The 16,742-nt window shown below is 43.1% G+C and overlaps 17 non-coding genes across 17 annotated transcripts; 13 read left to right on the top strand and 4 right to left on the bottom strand.

Moving 5' to 3' along the window:
• Positions 1 to 3,020: 3,020 nt before the first annotated feature.
• Positions 3,021 to 3,092, top strand: trnaa-ugc (transfer RNA alanine (anticodon UGC)). Its single transcript has one exon. It is a non-coding gene; the product is annotated as a tRNA-Ala (tRNA).
• Positions 3,093 to 4,780: 1,688 nt separating this feature from the next.
• trnaa-ugc (transfer RNA alanine (anticodon UGC)) lies at positions 4,781 to 4,852 on the top strand. The gene has a single exon. It is a non-coding gene; the product is annotated as a tRNA-Ala (tRNA).
• A 451-nt stretch (positions 4,853 to 5,303) lies between these two features.
• On the top strand, positions 5,304 to 5,375 carry trnag-ucc (transfer RNA glycine (anticodon UCC)). Its single transcript has one exon. It is a non-coding gene; the product is annotated as a tRNA-Gly (tRNA).
• A 503-nt stretch (positions 5,376 to 5,878) lies between these two features.
• trnam-cau (transfer RNA methionine (anticodon CAU)) lies at positions 5,879 to 5,951 on the bottom strand. Its single transcript has one exon. It is a non-coding gene; the product is annotated as a tRNA-Met (tRNA).
• Positions 5,952 to 6,450: 499 nt separating this feature from the next.
• Positions 6,451 to 6,532, top strand: trnas-aga (transfer RNA serine (anticodon AGA)). The gene has a single exon. It is a non-coding gene; the product is annotated as a tRNA-Ser (tRNA).
• Positions 6,533 to 7,350: 818 nt separating this feature from the next.
• trnag-gcc (transfer RNA glycine (anticodon GCC)) lies at positions 7,351 to 7,421 on the top strand. Its single transcript has one exon. It is a non-coding gene; the product is annotated as a tRNA-Gly (tRNA).
• A 453-nt stretch (positions 7,422 to 7,874) lies between these two features.
• Positions 7,875 to 7,946, top strand: trnaa-ugc (transfer RNA alanine (anticodon UGC)). Its single transcript has one exon. It is a non-coding gene; the product is annotated as a tRNA-Ala (tRNA).
• A 451-nt stretch (positions 7,947 to 8,397) lies between these two features.
• Positions 8,398 to 8,469, top strand: trnag-ucc (transfer RNA glycine (anticodon UCC)). Its single transcript has one exon. It is a non-coding gene; the product is annotated as a tRNA-Gly (tRNA).
• A 541-nt stretch (positions 8,470 to 9,010) lies between these two features.
• On the bottom strand, positions 9,011 to 9,083 carry trnam-cau (transfer RNA methionine (anticodon CAU)). Its single transcript has one exon. It is a non-coding gene; the product is annotated as a tRNA-Met (tRNA).
• A 1,399-nt stretch (positions 9,084 to 10,482) lies between these two features.
• trnag-gcc (transfer RNA glycine (anticodon GCC)) lies at positions 10,483 to 10,553 on the top strand. Its single transcript has one exon. It is a non-coding gene; the product is annotated as a tRNA-Gly (tRNA).
• A 977-nt stretch (positions 10,554 to 11,530) lies between these two features.
• Positions 11,531 to 11,602, top strand: trnag-ucc (transfer RNA glycine (anticodon UCC)). Its single transcript has one exon. It is a non-coding gene; the product is annotated as a tRNA-Gly (tRNA).
• Positions 11,603 to 12,143: 541 nt separating this feature from the next.
• On the bottom strand, positions 12,144 to 12,216 carry trnam-cau (transfer RNA methionine (anticodon CAU)). The gene has a single exon. It is a non-coding gene; the product is annotated as a tRNA-Met (tRNA).
• A 499-nt stretch (positions 12,217 to 12,715) lies between these two features.
• Positions 12,716 to 12,797, top strand: trnas-aga (transfer RNA serine (anticodon AGA)). The gene has a single exon. It is a non-coding gene; the product is annotated as a tRNA-Ser (tRNA).
• Positions 12,798 to 13,615: 818 nt separating this feature from the next.
• trnag-gcc (transfer RNA glycine (anticodon GCC)) lies at positions 13,616 to 13,686 on the top strand. The gene has a single exon. It is a non-coding gene; the product is annotated as a tRNA-Gly (tRNA).
• A 453-nt stretch (positions 13,687 to 14,139) lies between these two features.
• Positions 14,140 to 14,210, top strand: trnaa-ugc (transfer RNA alanine (anticodon UGC)). The gene has a single exon. It is a non-coding gene; the product is annotated as a tRNA-Ala (tRNA).
• A 451-nt stretch (positions 14,211 to 14,661) lies between these two features.
• Positions 14,662 to 14,733, top strand: trnag-ucc (transfer RNA glycine (anticodon UCC)). The gene has a single exon. It is a non-coding gene; the product is annotated as a tRNA-Gly (tRNA).
• A 504-nt stretch (positions 14,734 to 15,237) lies between these two features.
• On the bottom strand, positions 15,238 to 15,310 carry trnam-cau (transfer RNA methionine (anticodon CAU)). The gene has a single exon. It is a non-coding gene; the product is annotated as a tRNA-Met (tRNA).
• Positions 15,311 to 16,742: the final 1,432 nt, after the last annotated feature.

Below are 16,742 nucleotides of genomic sequence, written 5' to 3'. Positions count from 1 at the left end.
AATAATTTTGCAATGTCATTTCAAGTGGGGCTGTTTTGTGAGTTTTCATTCCAGGAAATCACAACTCTGTCCTTCGTTTTCTTCATTTGATCTGTGCCAGATGTTGCCCTCACTCTGCATTTTCTCCACCGTTCAGGCAGTCCAGCTAATAAAAAATGCTGCTTTCTGCTCTCTCTGAGCCCCTCTCACCACACTAACAGACTCTGTGCTGCGTTGCTTAGCCATGATAGAGACCAAACAAAAACAAGTTTTCTGATTTTTGACCACATGTGAGAGAAAGGGTGGAGGGGAAGATGATGATGTCAGTGACAGGGGTTGGGTAGCTTCTTCCTTAGGCCCTTGACCCCTCTCACTGAGACACTGGAAACATTCTGTCAAATTCCTCAGTGGAAAGACCACAGTGGTTTAACAACAGCTGGATCTCTGTGGTCAGCTGACACACACTGGAGCTCTAACATTGTGAGGAGAGACAGATTGTGTAACACTGAGAAACTTTAGTAGACAATGGAGTGATCCTGCTACTGCCTGATGTGCAAAAAAAAAAAAATGCTGTTCAGGTGTTTGGCAGTGAGAGCTTGTTCTCACCACAAGATCAGTGATTTTCTCTGAGTCTTAGCCTGCAGACAACATGTGTGTTTACATGTTGGATCATTTTGCCAACCAGCATAGTCGGATGGGTGGAGCCCATTATTTTATACCTATGGGAGAGTGTTTCAGGATGGGACATTACTGTTTATGAACACCCACCTGAATGAAGCTTGATTGCACTCCAAGATGAGAGGTTATGATAATTTCCACCTCAGTGTTTTAGCCCATTCAAAGTGCCTCATAAATTAAAATTAAAGGGTGAACGTCTTGCCAAATTATGGTGATTATTGAGACATACTAAAAAGCTACACACATTTGCTTGTGGACTAAATTGCATACCCAGGTCAGCTGTCCACAATGAATGAGCTGCATGACACCAGGAAGGAACCAGGACTCTACCTTATCTTACTCATCTGACAGATCAGGTTGAATTTTTGTTCATTTATAGTGGAATAAAAGTCTTATTTCACAGCAAATATCTGGTCAGGTAATAGTAGAAACGAGATGTGCTGAACTCAGCCTTGCAAGTAACATGAGTTCAGAATGTCTAGGACACATATGGAATGATAGATTGAAATAATTAAAACTGACAAACATACTGTTTTTAGCTAAGAACGAGATATATTCATTGTTCCTCTCTTTTCTCAAGATTATAATTGATCAAATTCTTTATTTTTCCCTCTTTCTCTTCAAATGTTCATTTGAATGGGACTGATGTATCTGTATATATACATAGTATATATGGACATGTGTATGTATGTAGATATATAGACATTTTCTCATTCATGCTAATTCTATACAACAACATTTATGTGCAAGTATGAAATTATAATTAACATACATCATATATCATGGATCACCAGATCAGATGTTTAATTCTGGTGGCCTTGGTGTTTTATTGGTACTGTTGAATACCAATAAATCAGAGTAACTGTTAAAATGAAAATGCCATCACCAATATCAACCCAGGGGGCAATAAAACATTCTGACGTCACACCAATTTGGTCAAACCTTGGCCACACTCCCGCAGACCTGTGCACGTGGTTTAAGATACTCTCGTTTAAAAAGTAATGGCGGCAAAACAAACAAACAAACAGACAACATCAAATGTAAAAATTCGTCTACGACCGAAACTAGTGGCTGGTATTTCAGTTGTCGAAAGGCCAAGAACGAAACTTGTCGGCAGGTGAGTAGCTGAGCTAACGCTAGCAAGACGGAGCTCGAATCATGTTTATTTCAGCCTGTTACCTCCTCTCTCTGCTCCTCTACAGCTCGCAGTAACTGTGATTTCTGAAATGGAAACCGTTTGATAAAAGTAGGTTGCGAGAGAAAACAAGGTTGAGAAAGTTGATAACTGTAAGCTGTAATATGCTACTACTACAACTATCTGTGAAATTGTACAGTAGTCAGTCAAGTGTCTTTCAACCTCCACAGTCATTAGAAAAACACACACCACTACCACTGAATTAACTTCCATTTCCCCTCTTTTGCATGTTTAAGGTTTAACAGTAAGGCCAACATGAGGAAGACTCTTAGTTTGTGTGAGAGGTGAGGCCCTGATGAAGCTTCACTCCACCTTGAAAGGTACACTTCATCACACTCTGTTGCTTTTCGTGTGTTACAGTGACTACATGTCAATTAGTGGTGGGTTACCTCACAGTGACTTTTAGAAGAATTTATATTTAATCCTTTATTAAATAGATTGTATCCCTGAAATAGTGATCTCTTTTTCAAGAGACTTCTGTACAAGAAACATACATAACCAGTTGAAATGTGGACAGACACAGATCATTCACTCACATGGGTTTCACATAGATAAACAGTTACTAGTTGAACTACAAAGACTTTAGTGGAATCTCTTTAAACTTGATATAAAGTGTGATAAAATGCACTGTGATATACAGAGTCGAGAAGCCTTAGTGGACACAATATCACCACAATCAATATGAGACATAATTGTAGATTCTACAATGGTCTTACCACTGGCAAAAGAAATGTGTTTCTATGTACAAATCCAATTTTGATCATCAGTTTGCTTGTCAGGTTGCTCTCACAGGTCTGGTGAATGTGAATTACTGCCATCTTGTGGCAGTTTTTTGGATAATCTACCGACGTTCTCAGAGACAACAATATTCCACAACATATCCCAAGTTGAGGTTTATTTTAAATAGACAAACCAGTTGCTCTTTCAGTGGTTTGTGTGCAGACACAGCAGTCATTTCTTTACTGCATGATGTGCTCAGAGTATAGTGTGGTTTCTAGTTTTCTCTTCATCATTAACTCTGAATCTTCCTGCAGTTCATTTACAATAGTTTCTCAGCTATGATCATTCTGTTGCCTTTGAATGAGTGTTACTATTACAAAGTAGTTATGAGTATGGTTGGCAATATTTGTTTGTCAGGTCTGTGCATGTGTGTGTGTAAAGTTGTACAGGGGATGTAGCTCAGTGGTAGAGCGCATGCTTTGCATGTATGAGGCCCCGGGTTCAATCCCCGGCATCTCCATTGAATTTTATATTATCAACGATGAAGCTTTGAGTACATCTTGCATGTACTGAAATAATTTGTAAGTTGAAAGCACTTTACACAGAAGAGATATCAAAGTAGTACAGTTCACATGCATGAGCACAGCCTAAAATGAGAAACACCCTCTGCTAGGGGAACTCTAGATTTCTTTTTATGTGTCTCTAAAACATGTATTTCAGTGCAAGGTCTCTGTTGTTACACCAAGACTGAAGAGTAACTCTGCAGGTTGAACTGTAGTGAAGAATATGTGATAAATGTATGCTCCTCACACCCACCAAAAACTGCTTGTGGTGATTGTTGTTATAGCAAAATGTTTAAGGTGATGGACTAGAGCTCCAGTGGCACCTCCCAGTGCAAGTTTGAAGCCTGCTGACAGTGTTAGACGGTTTTTAATAGTGGGGGCCAGAAACAGTGCATAGTTCTCTACTTACAGACACTACTGAGTTGTGAGCAATGTAAAACAAGGTGAAACCTTGACTGAAAATATGGCTGTTGGGGGATCTTCTGTATTCTGTATCAAAATCTCCTCTATAAAAAATACTAAGCCTATAGTGTACTGATATTTCAATTATACTTAGTCTAAACAGAAGTGGCTAATCCATTATAAACACACCAGTTTAAAATTGACCTTATCCCACATGGTGTTTTGAACATAACTAATATTAAATACATTTACCTGTCTATTATACATTCTCAGTTGTGATAAACCATTCACAGAACTGTGGCTCTGCCAATTCAGCTGCAGTATGTTAGTTCAGTGTCTTTATCAGCAGTTCAAATCCTGCCATACACCAGAGCGGATGAGTAATATTGCAACAGAAGGCTGTTTGGAGGACTTTCTTCACATGGCTCGAGGTGTGAATGGGGTTAAATCACCTGGTTAAGGATCTCAAGGTCTTGTTACAGTTGGCTGATCGTTGTAGGCCACCACCTCTGTTTAAAGATGGATGTTCCAGATGGACATAGATGGCCTCTTCTACACCTCTCTCAAACCATCTGTCCTCTCTATCCAAAAAGTGGACATTATTGTCCTCGAAGGAGATCACATAATCTTATAAAGATCCCCCACCAAACTTTGACAATAAGAAAATACTCTTGTGAAGGCCTCCGTCAGTGCAGTGGTTACAAAGTGTGGTCATGTGAGCATTGGTGGTTCAGTGGTAGAATTCTCGCCTGCCACGCGGGAGGCCGGGGTTCGATTCCCGGCCAATGCAACAGGCTTTTTATTCAGTGTAGTTGTACATGTTCAAACATGTGTTTAATGCAATGTGAATTGCAGTGCACCTTGTAACCTAGATCTTGTAATCATGTAGCTTAGCGTTACTATAGACCATCATGATTTTGTGCTTTGTCTTTATCAAAAGTGAAAATCATCTACTAATATGATTAAGGTGTTTTAATATTGAGGGGTGCAGGAGGACACACAATCCTTAAGTGTAGTTGTGACCACGTCAGGCCATTTTGACACGGTCAAGCGAGTCGTTTGGCTCACATGAGCCCAGGTGTGACTCGTTGGTCGGTCGTTGCCCCACCTTGACGTCATGTGAGTCGTTAGGGTCACACGGCTCGAGGTGTGAATGGGGTTAAATCACCTGGTTAGGCATCGCTAATAGTTCAGTCAGTTGTGCTGTTCTGTGTGTGTCTGATGTCTCCTGTGTGTTTGCAGAGGGGATGTAGCTCAGTGGTAGAGCGCATGCTTTGCATGTATGAGGCCCCGGGTTCAATCCCCGGCATCTCCATCAGCCTTTATGTTGACAACTACACATCACGTAGAGGGTGGAGATCTGCTGAAGAAACTGTAAATAACAGCCAAAGTCACAGATGGATGACAGAGTACAGGTAAAATCAATGTCTGAGGCGTCTTAGTAAGAGTTTGAGCCCCATGTGCTGCCAGAACAGCTTTGTTGCACAGAGATTGATATTGTAGAAACTGTACAAGTCTCTGGAACTGTACTAGAGGAATGGATCCCCATTGTACCAAAAGATGGGGTGGACTGAAAAATATAAGCACCTCTCTCCAGAGTAGTAGCAATGAGAGTACAGTTGTAGTTTTTGTTTGGTGGTGATGGTGATCTGTCACAGCTGCAACATGTTTGCTGCCCCTCCTCCTTCTCTTTTCCCTCTCTCCTCTCCTGTGGAATTCCTGACACAAACTGCTGACTCTGCAGTGGAATTCCTTGTTTTTCCACTGCGATGGTGGTATAGTGGTGAGCATAGCTGCCTTCCAAGCAGTTGACCCGGGTTCGATTCCCGGCCATCGCAATAGTTTTTCTTTCTGCGGAATGCTCACAGTACAGCGTACGCTAACTTTATTGTAGGATCAGTGCTCGTCTTGTTTTTTGCTGTTATGAGAGTTATGAGCTGTATGGTATGGTTGATGGGTACAAGTTGACAAGTAACAGGATCATATTCAGGTTTCATACTGAACAGGGCTGTTGTTAAATTGAATGGTTATTACAGTCTGAAATGACTTTGGCTCATCCACAATATAAAAATCATATGCACATTTTCAGTGTAACTGGGAAACTTAGTTCAGTGGTGAAATTTTCACTTTCCACGTGTGTTTGAGATGCACCAGTACACATTATATCTGCATTTTCTGTTGGCATTAGATGACCAGATTTGAGCATGTACAGATCCATGCACAGACAAGCAGTTCTGACAAAACATACTGGGACTGGGACAACTCTTTCTCTACAACATCCAACACACTGTTCTCAGTTTCTCATTGTTCTGTCTACATAATGAACACGTACCTAAACATTTGCCCCGTGTGAGGCTCGAACTCACGACCTTCAGATTATGAGACTGACGCGCTGCCTACTGCGCCAACGAGGCCCGCAGTGCAGCTGGTACAGAGGAGATAGCAGGAATCAAAAGAAGGAGGTGACTTACTGTGTTGCTGATTGTGGTGCAAGTATGTTGAAATGATACAGTTCTTATGTGACAAACCATACAGACAGGGAGTTTTGTTGAACAGTAAAGCAGTAAAATGACGCGTGAGTTGCAACTCCTGCATGGCTGTTCTCTATGAACACTTTTGGTTTCTGATGCAGCTGGCCAATATGTCCATGTTTATATGAAGAGATAAAAACTTTGACGTTTTGATGTGGTCATAAAGATGTCACTGGGATGTCACTGATATTCTATTCTGTTCTATATAGAAGCTAGTAGAATATTGCTCACTCAGTAAAGAAAACACAGTAACGGATTATAATCTAAAAAAAATCTTTATCAGTGGTAGAGCGCATGCTTTGCATGTATGAGGCCCAGGGTTCAATCCCCGGCATCTCCATTGAGGGGTGCAGGAGGACACACAATCGCTAACAATTATGTAGTTGTCGTGGCCGAGTGGTTAAGGCGATGGACTAGAAATCCATTGGGGTCTCCCCGCGCAGGTTCGAATCCTGCCGACAACGTCAGACCATTTTGACATGGTCAAGCAAGTTGTTTGGCCCAGGTGTGACTCGTTGGTCGGTCGTTGCTCCACCTGTGAGTCGTTAGGGTCACATGGCTCGAGGTGTGAATGGGGTTAAATCACCTGGTTAAGGATCTGAAGTCGTGTTACAGTTGGCTGATCGTTGTAGGCCACCACCTCTGTTGTGTTTGTTTTACACCTCTCTCAAGCTCCTCCTCTTCTCCACTCCTCCTCCCTCTACTTATTATACTTAGTCTAAACAGAAGTGGCTAATCCATTATAAACACACCAGTTTAAAATTGACCTTATCCCACATGGTGTTTTGAACATAACTAATATTAAATACATTTACCTGTCTATTATACATTCTCAGTTGTGATAAACCATTCACAGAACTGTGGCTCTGCCAATTCAGCTGCAGTATGTTAGTTCAGTGTCTTTATCAGCAGTTCAAATCCTGCCATACACCAGAGCGGATGAGTGATATTGCAACAGAATGCTGTTTGGAGGACTTTCTTCACATGGCTCGAGGTGTGAATGGGGTTAAATCACCTGGTTAAGGATCTCAAGGTCTTGTTACAGTTGGCTGATCGTTGTAGGCCACCACCTCTGTTTAAAGATGGATGTTCCAGATGGACATAGATGGCCTCTTCTACACCTCTCTCAAACCATCTGTCCTCTCTATCCAAAAAGTGGACATTATTGTCCTCGAAGGAGATCACATAATCTTATAAAGATCCCCCACCAAACTTTGACAATAAGAAAATACTCTTGTGAAGGCCTCCGTCAGCGCAGTGGTTACAAAGTGTGGTCATGTGAGCATTGGTGGTTCAGTGGTAGAATTCTCGCCTGCCACGCGGGAGGCCCGGGTTCGATTCCCGGCCAATGCAACAGGCTTTTTATTCAGTGTAGTTGTACATGTTCAAACATGTGTTTAATGCAATGTGAATTGCAGTGCACCTTGTAACCTAGATCTTGTAATCATGTAGCTTAGCGTTACTATAGACCATCATGATTTTGTGCTTTGTCTTTATCAAAAGTGAAAATCATCTACTAATATGATTAAGGTGTTTTAATATTGAGGGGTGCAGGAGGACACACAATCCTTAAGTGTAGTTGTGACCACGTCAGGCCATTTTGACACGGTCAAGCGAGTCGTTTGGCTCACATGAGCCCAGGTGTGACTCGTTGGTCGGTCGTTGCCCCACCTTGACGTCATGTGAGTCGTTAGGGTCACACGGCTCGAGGTGTGAATGGGGTTAAATCACCTGGTTAGGCATCGCTAATAGTTCAGTCAGTTGTGCTGTTCTGTGTGTGTCTGATGTCTCCTGTGTGTTTGCAGAGGGGATGTAGCTCAGTGGTAGAGCGCATGCTTTGCATGTATGAGGCCCCGGGTTCAATCCCCGGCATCTCCATCAGCCTTTATGTTGACAACTACACATCACGTAGAGGGTGGAGATCTGCTGAAGAAACTGTAAATAACAGCCAAAGTCACAGATGGATGACAGAGTACAGGTAAAATCAATGTCTGAGGCGTCTTAGTAAGAGTTTGAGCCCCATGTGCTGCCAGAACAGCTTTGTTGCACAGAGATTGATATTGTAGAAACTGTACAAGTCTCTGGAACTGTACTAGAGGAATGGATCCCCATTGTACCAAAAGATGGGGTGGACTGAAAAATATAAGCACCTCTCTCCAGAGTAGTAGCAATGAGAGTACAGTTGTAGTTTTTGTTTGGTGGTGATGGTGATCTGTCACAGCTGCAACATGTTTGCTGCCCCTCCTCCTTCTCTTTTCCCTCTCTCCTCTCCTGTGGAATTCCTGACACAAACTGCTGACTCTGCAGTGGAATTCCTTGTTTTTCCACTGCGATGGTGGTATAGTGGTGAGCATAGCTGCCTTCCAAGCAGTTGACCCGGGTTCGATTCCCGGCCATCGCAATAGTTTTTCTTTCTGCGGAATGCTCACAGTACAGCGTACGCTAACTTTATTGTAGGATCAGTGCTCGTCTTGTTTTTTGCTGTTATGAGAGTTATGAGCTGTATGGTATGGTTGATGGGTACAAGTTGACAAGTAACAGGATCATATTCAGGTTTCATACTGAACAGGGCTGTTGTTAAATTGAATGGTTATTACAGTCTGAAATGACTTTGGCTCATCCACAATATAAAAATCATATGCACATTTTCAGTGTAACTGGGAAACTTAGTTCAGTGGTGAAATTTTCACTTTCCACGTGTGTTTGAGATGCACCAGTACACATTATATCTGCATTTTCTGTTGGCATTAGATGAACAGATTTGAGCATGTACAGATCCATGCACAGACAAGCAGTTCTGACAAAACATACTGGGACTGGGACAACTCTGTGTCCCAAACTGCGACTGCACTGATTTCCCCGGTGTCTTCTCTACAACATCCAACACACTGTTCTCAGTTTCTCATTGTTCTGTCTACATAATGAACACGTACCTAAACATTTGCCCCGTGTGAGGCTCGAACTCACGACCTTCAGATTATGAGACTGACGCGCTGCCTACTGCGCCAACGAGGCCCGCAGTGCAGCTGGTACAGAGGAGATAGCAGGAATCAAAAGAAGGAGGTGACTTACTGTGTTGCTGATTGTGGTGCAAGTATGTTGAAATGATACAGTTCTTATGTGACAAACCATACAGACAGGGAGTTTTGTTGAACAGTAAAGCAGTAAAATGACGCGTGAGTTGCAACTCCTGCATGGCTGTTCTCTATGAACACTTTTGGTTTCTGATGCAGCTGGCCAATATGTCCATGTTTATATGAAGAGATAAAAACTTTGACGTTTTGATGTGGTCATAAAGATGTCACTGGGATGTCACTGATATTCTATTCTGTTCTATATAGAAGCTAGTAGAATATTGCTCACTCAGTAAAGAAAACACAGTAACGGATTATAATCTAAAAAAAATCTTTATCAGTGGTAGAGCGCATGCTTTGCATGTATGAGGCCCAGGGTTCAATCCCCGGCATCTCCATTGAGGGGTGCAGGAGGACACACAATCGCTAACAATTATGTAGTTGTCGTGGCCGAGTGGTTAAGGCGATGGACTAGAAATCCATTGGGGTCTCTCCGCGCAGGTTCGAATCCTGCCGACAACGTCAGACCATTTTGACATGGTCAAGCAAGTTGTTTGGCCCAGGTGTGACTCGTTGGTCGGTCGTTGCCCCACCTGTGAGTCGTTAGGGTCACATGGCTCGAGGTGTGAATGGGGTTAAATCACCTGGTTAAGGATCTGAAGTCGTGTTACAGTTGGCTGATCGTTGTAGGCCACCACCTCTGTTGTGTTTGTTTTACACCTCTCTCAAGCTCCTCCTCTTCTCCACTCCTCCTCCCTCTACTTATTATACTTAGTCTAAACAGAAGTGGCTAATCCATTATAAACACACCAGTTTAAAATTGACCTTATCCCACATGGTGTTTTGAACATAACTAATATTAAATACATTTACCTGTCTATTATACATTCTCAGTTGTGATAAACCATTCACAGAACTGTGGCTCTGCCAATTCAGCTGCAGTATGTTAGTTCAGTGTCTTTATCAGCAGTTCAAATCCTGCCATACACCAGAGCGGATGAGTGATATTGCAACAGAATGCTGTTTGGAGGACTTTCTTCACATGGCTCGAGGTGTGAATGGGGTTAAATCACCTGGTTAAGGATCTCAAGGTCTTGTTACAGTTGGCTGATCGTTGTAGGCCACCACCTCTGTTTAAAGATGGATGTTCCAGATGGACATAGATGGCCTCTTCTACACCTCTCTCAAACCATCTGTCCTCTCTATCCAAAAAGTGGACATTATTGTCCTCGAAGGAGATCACATAATCTTATAAAGATCCCCCACCAAACTTTGACAATAAGAAAATACTCTTGTGAAGGCCTCCGTCAGCGCAGTGGTTACAAAGTGTGGTCATGTGAGCATTGGTGGTTCAGTGGTAGAATTCTCGCCTGCCACGCGGGAGGCCCGGGTTCGATTCCCGGCCAATGCAACAGGCTTTTTATTCAGTGTAGTTGTACATGTTCAAACATGTGTTTAATGCAATGTGAATTGCAGTGCACCTTGTAACCTAGATCTTGTAATCATGTAGCTTAGCGTTACTATAGACCATCATGATTTTGTGCTTTGTCTTTATCAAAAGTGAAAATCATCTACTAATATGATTAAGGTGTTTTAATATTGAGGGGTGCAGGAGGACACACAATCCTTAAGTGTAGTTGTGACCACGTCAGGCCATTTTGACACGGTCAAGCGAGTCGTTTGGCTCACATGAGCCCAGGTGTGACTCGTTGGTCGGTCGTTGCCCCACCTTGACGTCATGTGAGTCGTTAGGGTCACACGGCTCGAGGTGTGAATGGGGTTAAATCACCTGGTTAGGCATCGCTAATAATTCAGTCAGTTGTGCTGTTCTGTGTGTGTCTGATGTCTCCTGTGTGTTTGCAGAGGGGATGTAGCTCAGTGGTAGAGCGCATGCTTTGCATGTATGAGGCCCCGGGTTCAATCCCCTGGCATCTCCATCAGCCTTTATGTTGACAACTACACATCACGTAGAGGGTGGAGATCTGCTGAAGAAACTGTAAATAACAGCCAAAGTCACAGATGGATGACAGAGTACAGGTAAAATCAATGTCTGAGGCGTCTTAGTAAGAGTTTGAGCCCCATGTGCTGCCAGAACAGCTTTGTTGCACAGAGATTGATATTGTAGAAACTGTACAAGTCTCTGGAACTGTACTAGAGGAATGGATCCCCATTGTACCAAAAGATGGGGTGGACTGAAAAATATAAGCACCTCTCTCCAGAGTAGTAGCAATGAGAGTACAGTTGTAGTTTTTGTTTGGTGGTGATGGTGATCTGTCACAGCTGCAACATGTTTGCTGCCCCTCCTCCTTCTCTTTTCCCTCTCTCCTCTCCTGTGGAATTCCTGACACAAACTGCTGACTCTGCAGTGGAATTCCTTGTTTTTCCACTGCGATGGTGGTATAGTGGTGAGCATAGCTGCCTTCCAAGCAGTTGACCCGGGTTCGATTCCCGGCCATCGCAATAGTTTTTCTTTCTGCGGAATGCTCACAGTACAGCGTACGCTAACTTTATTGTAGGATCAGTGCTCGTCTTGTTTTTTGCTGTTATGAGAGTTATGAGCTGTATGGTATGGTTGATGGGTACAAGTTGACAAGTAACAGGATCATATTCAGGTTTCATACTGAACAGGGCTGTTGTTAAATTGAATGGTTATTACAGTCTGAAATGACTTTGGCTCATCCACAATATAAAAATCATATGCACATTTTCAGTGTAACTGGGAAACTTAGTTCAGTGGTGAAATTTTCACTTTCCACGTGTGTTTGAGATGCACCAGTACACATTATATCTGCATTTTCTGTTGGCATTAGATGAACAGATTTGAGCATGTACAGATCCATGCACAGACAAGCAGTTCTGACAAAACATACTGGGACTGGGACAACTCTGTGTCCCAAACTGCGACTACACTGATTTCCCCGGTGTCTTCTCTACAACATCCAACACACTGTTCTCAGTTTCTCATTGTTCTGTCTACATAATGAACACGTACCTAAACATTTGCCCCGTGTGAGGCTCGAACTCACGACCTTCAGATTATGAGACTGACGCGCTGCCTACTGCGCCAACGAGGCCCACAGTGCAGCTGGTACAGAGGAGATAGCAGGAATCAAAAGAAGGAGGTGACTTACTGTGTTGCTGATTGTGGTGCAAGTATGTTGAAATGATACAGTTCTTATGTGACAAACCATACAGACAGGGAGTTTTGTTGAACAGTAAAGCAGTAAAATGACGCGTGAGTTGCAACTCCTGCATGGCTGTTCTCTATGAACACTTTTGGTTTCTGATGCAGCTGGCCAATATGTCCATGTTTATATGAAGAGATAAAAACTTTGACGTTTTGATGTGGTCATAAAGATGTCACTGGGATGTCACTGATATTCTATTCTGTTCTATATAGAAGCTAGTAGAATATTGCTCACTCAGTAAAGAAAACACAGTAACGGATTATAATCTAAAAAAAATCTTTATCAGTGGTAGAGCGCATGCTTTGCATGTATGAGGCCCAGGGTTCAATCCCCGGCATCTCCATTGAGGGGTGCAGGAGGACACACAATCGCTAACAATTATGTAGTTGTCGTGGCCGAGTGGTTAAGGCGATGGACTAGAAATCCATTGGGGTCTCCCCGCGCAGGTTCGAATCCTGCCGACAACGTCAGACCATTTTGACATGGTCAAGCAAGTTGTTTGGCCCAGGTGTGACTCGTTGGTCGGTCGTTGCTCCACCTGTGAGTCGTTAGGGTCACATGGCTCGAGGTGTGAATGGGGTTAAATCACCTGGTTAAGGATCTGAAGTCGTGTTACAGTTGGCTGATCGTTGTAGGCCACCACCTCTGTTGTGTTTGTTTTACACCTCTCTCAAGCTCCTCCTCTTCTCCACTCCTCCTCCCTCTACTTATTATACTTAGTCTAAACAGAAGTGGCTAATCCATTATAAACACACCAGTTTAAAATTGACCTTATCCCACATGGTGTTTTGAACATAACTAATATTAAATACATTTACCTGTCTATTATACATTCTCAGTTGTGATAAACCATTCACAGAACTGTGGCTCTGCCAATTCAGCTGCAGTATGTTAGTTCAGTGTCTTTATCAGCAGTTCAAATCCTGCCATACACCAGAGCGGATGAGTGATATTGCAACAGAATGCTGTTTGGAGGACTTTCTTCACATGGCTCGAGGTGTGAATGGGGTTAAATCACCTGGTTAAGGATCTCAAGGTCTTGTTACAGTTGGCTGATCGTTGTAGGCCACCACCTCTGTTTAAAGATGGATGTTCCAGATGGACATAGATGGCCTCTTCTACACCTCTCTCAAACCATCTGTCCTCTCTATCCAAAAAGTGGACATTATTGTCCTCGAAGGAGATCACATAATCTTATAAAGATCCCCCACCAAACTTTGACAATAAGAAAATACTCTTGTGAAGGCCTCCGTCAGCGCAGTGGTTACAAAGTGTGGTCATGTGAGCATTGGTGGTTCAGTGGTAGAATTCTCGCCTGCCACGCGGGAGGCCCGGGTTCGATTCCCGGCCAATGCAACAGGCTTTTTATTCAGTGTAGTTGTACATGTTCAAACATGTGTTTAATGCAATGTGAATTGCAGTGCACCTTGTAACCTAGATCTTGTAATCATGTAGCTTAGCGTTACTATAGACCATCATGATTTTGTGCTTTGTCTTTATCAAAAGTGAAAATCATCTACTAATATGATTAAGGTGTTTTAATATTGAGGGGTGCAGGAGGACACACAATCCTTAAGTGTAGTTGTGACCACGTCAGGCCATTTTGACACGGTCAAGCGAGTCGTTTGGCTCACATGAGCCCAGGTGTGACTCGTTGGTCGGTCGTTGCCCCACCTTGACGTCATGTGAGTCGTTAGGGTCACACGGCTCGAGGTGTGAATGGGGTTAAATCACCTGGTTAGGCATCGCTAATAATTCAGTCAGTTGTGCTGTTCTGTGTGTGTCTGATGTCTCCTGTGTGTTTGCAGAGGGGATGTAGCTCAGTGGTAGAGCGCATGCTTTGCATGTATGAGGCCCGGGTTCAATCCCCGGCATCTCCATCAGCCTTTATGTTGACAACTACACATCACGTAGAGGGTGGAGATCTGCTGAAGAAACTGTAAATAACAGCCAAAGTCACAGATGGATGACAGAGTACAGGTAAAATCAATGTCTGAGGCGTCTTAGTAAGAGTTTGAGCCCCATGTGCTGCCAGAACAGCTTTGTTGCACAGAGATTGATATTGTAGAAACTGTACAAGTCTCTGGAACTGTACTAGAGGAATGGATCCCCATTGTACCAAAAGATGGGGTGGACTGAAAAATATAAGCACCTCTCTCCAGAGTAGTAGCAATGAGAGTACAGTTGTAGTTTTTGTTTGGTGGTGATGGTGATCTGTCACAGCTGCAACATGTTTGCTGCCCCTCCTCCTTCTCTTTTCCCTCTCTCCTCTCCTGTGGAATTCCTGACACAAACTGCTGACTCTGCAGTGGAATTCCTTGTTTTTCCACTGCGATGGTGGTATAGTGGTGAGCATAGCTGCCTTCCAAGCAGTTGACCCGGGTTCGATTCCCGGCCATCGCAATAGTTTTTCTTTCTGCGGAATGCTCACAGTACAGCGTACGCTAACTTTATTGTAGGATCAGTGCTCGTCTTGTTTTTTGCTGTTATGAGAGTTATGAGCTGTATGGTATGGTTGATGGGTACAAGTTGACAAGTAACAGGATCATATTCAGGTTTCATACTGAACAGGGCTGTTGTTAAATTGAATGGTTATTACAGTCTGAAATGACTTTGGCTCATCCACAATATAAAAATCATATGCACATTTTCAGTGTAACTGGGAAACTTAGTTCAGTGGTGAAATTTTCACTTTCCACGTGTGTTTGAGATGCACCAGTACACATTATATCTGCATTTTCTGTTGGCATTAGATGAACAGATTTGAGCATGTACAGATCCATGCACAGACAAGCAGTTCTGACAAAACATACTGGGACTGGGACAACTCTGTTCTCTACAACATCCAACACACTGTTCTCAGTTTCTCATTGTTCTGTCTACATAATGAACACGTACCTAAACATTTGCCCCGTGTGAGGCTCGAACTCACGACCTTCAGATTATGAGACTGACGCGCTGCCTACTGCGCCAACGAGGCCCACAGTGCAGCTGGTACAGAGGAGATAGCAGGAATCAAAAGAAGGAGGTGACTTACTGTGTTGCTGATTGTGGTGCAAGTATGTTGAAATGATACAGTTCTTATGTGACAAACCATACAGACAGGGAGTTTTGTTGAACAGTAAAGCAGTAAAATGACGCGTGAGTTGCAACTCCTGCATGGCTGTTCTCTATGAACACTTTTGGTTTCTGATGCAGCTGGCCAATATGTCCATGTTTATATGAAGAGATAAAAACTTGACGTTTTGATGTGGTCATAAAGATGTCACTGGGATGTCACTGATATTCTATTCTGTTCTATATAGAAGCTAGTAGAATATTGCTCACTCAGTAAAGAAAACACAGTAACGGATATAATCTAAAAAAAATCTTTATCAGTGGTAGAGCGCATGCTTTGCATGTATGAGGCCCAGGGTTCAATCCCCGGCATCTCCATTGAGGGGTGCAGGAGGACACACAATCGCTAACAATTATGTAGTTGTCGTGGCCGAGTGGTTAAGGCGATGGACTAGAAATCCATTGGGGTCTCCCGCGCAGGTTCGAATCCTGCCGACAACGTCAGACCATTTTGACATGGTCAAGCAAGTTGTTTGGCCCAGGTGTGACTCGTTGGTCGGTCGTTGCTCCACCTGTGAGTCGTTAGGGTCACATGGCTCGAGTGTGAATGGGTTAAATCACCTGGTTAAGGATCTGAAGTCGTGTTACAGTTGGCTGATCGTTGTAGGCCACCACCTCTGTTGTGTTTGTTTTACACCTCTCTCAAGCTCCTCCTCTTCTCCACTCCTCCTCCCTCTACTTATTATACTTAGTCTAAACAGAAGTGGCTAATCCATTATAAACACACCAGTTTAAAATTGACCTTATCCCACATGGTGTTTTGAACATAACTAATATTAAATACATTTACCTGTCTATTATACATTCTCAGTTGTGATAAACCATTCACAGAACTGTGGCTCTGCCAATTCAGCTGCAGTATGTTAGTTCAGTGTCTTTATCAGCAGTTCAAATCCTGCCATACACCAGAGCGATGAGTGATATTGCAACAGAAGGCTGTTTGGAGGACTTTCTTCACATGGCTCGAGGTGTGAATGGGGTTAAATCACCTGGTTAAGGATCTCAAGGTCTTGTTACAGTTGGCTGATCGTTGTAGGCCACCACCTCTGTTTAAAGATGGATGTTCCAGATGGACATAGATGGCCTCTTCTACACCTCTCTCAAACCATCTGTCCTCTCTATCCAAAAAGTGGACATTATTGTCCTCGAAGGAGATCACATAATCTTATAAAGATCCCCCACCAAACTTTGACAATAAGAAAATACTCTGTGAAGGCCTCCGTCAGGCAGTGGTTACAAAGTGTGGTCATGTGAGCATTGGTGGTTCAGTGGTAGAATTCTCGCCTGCCACGCGG

Source organism: Lates calcarifer, linkage group LG24, assembly GCF_001640805.2.
Source record: "Lates calcarifer isolate ASB-BC8 linkage group LG24, TLL_Latcal_v3, whole genome shotgun sequence".
NCBI lineage: Eukaryota > Metazoa > Chordata > Actinopteri > Centropomidae > Lates > Lates calcarifer.
This window is presented reverse-complemented; position numbering and strand designations above follow the sequence as displayed.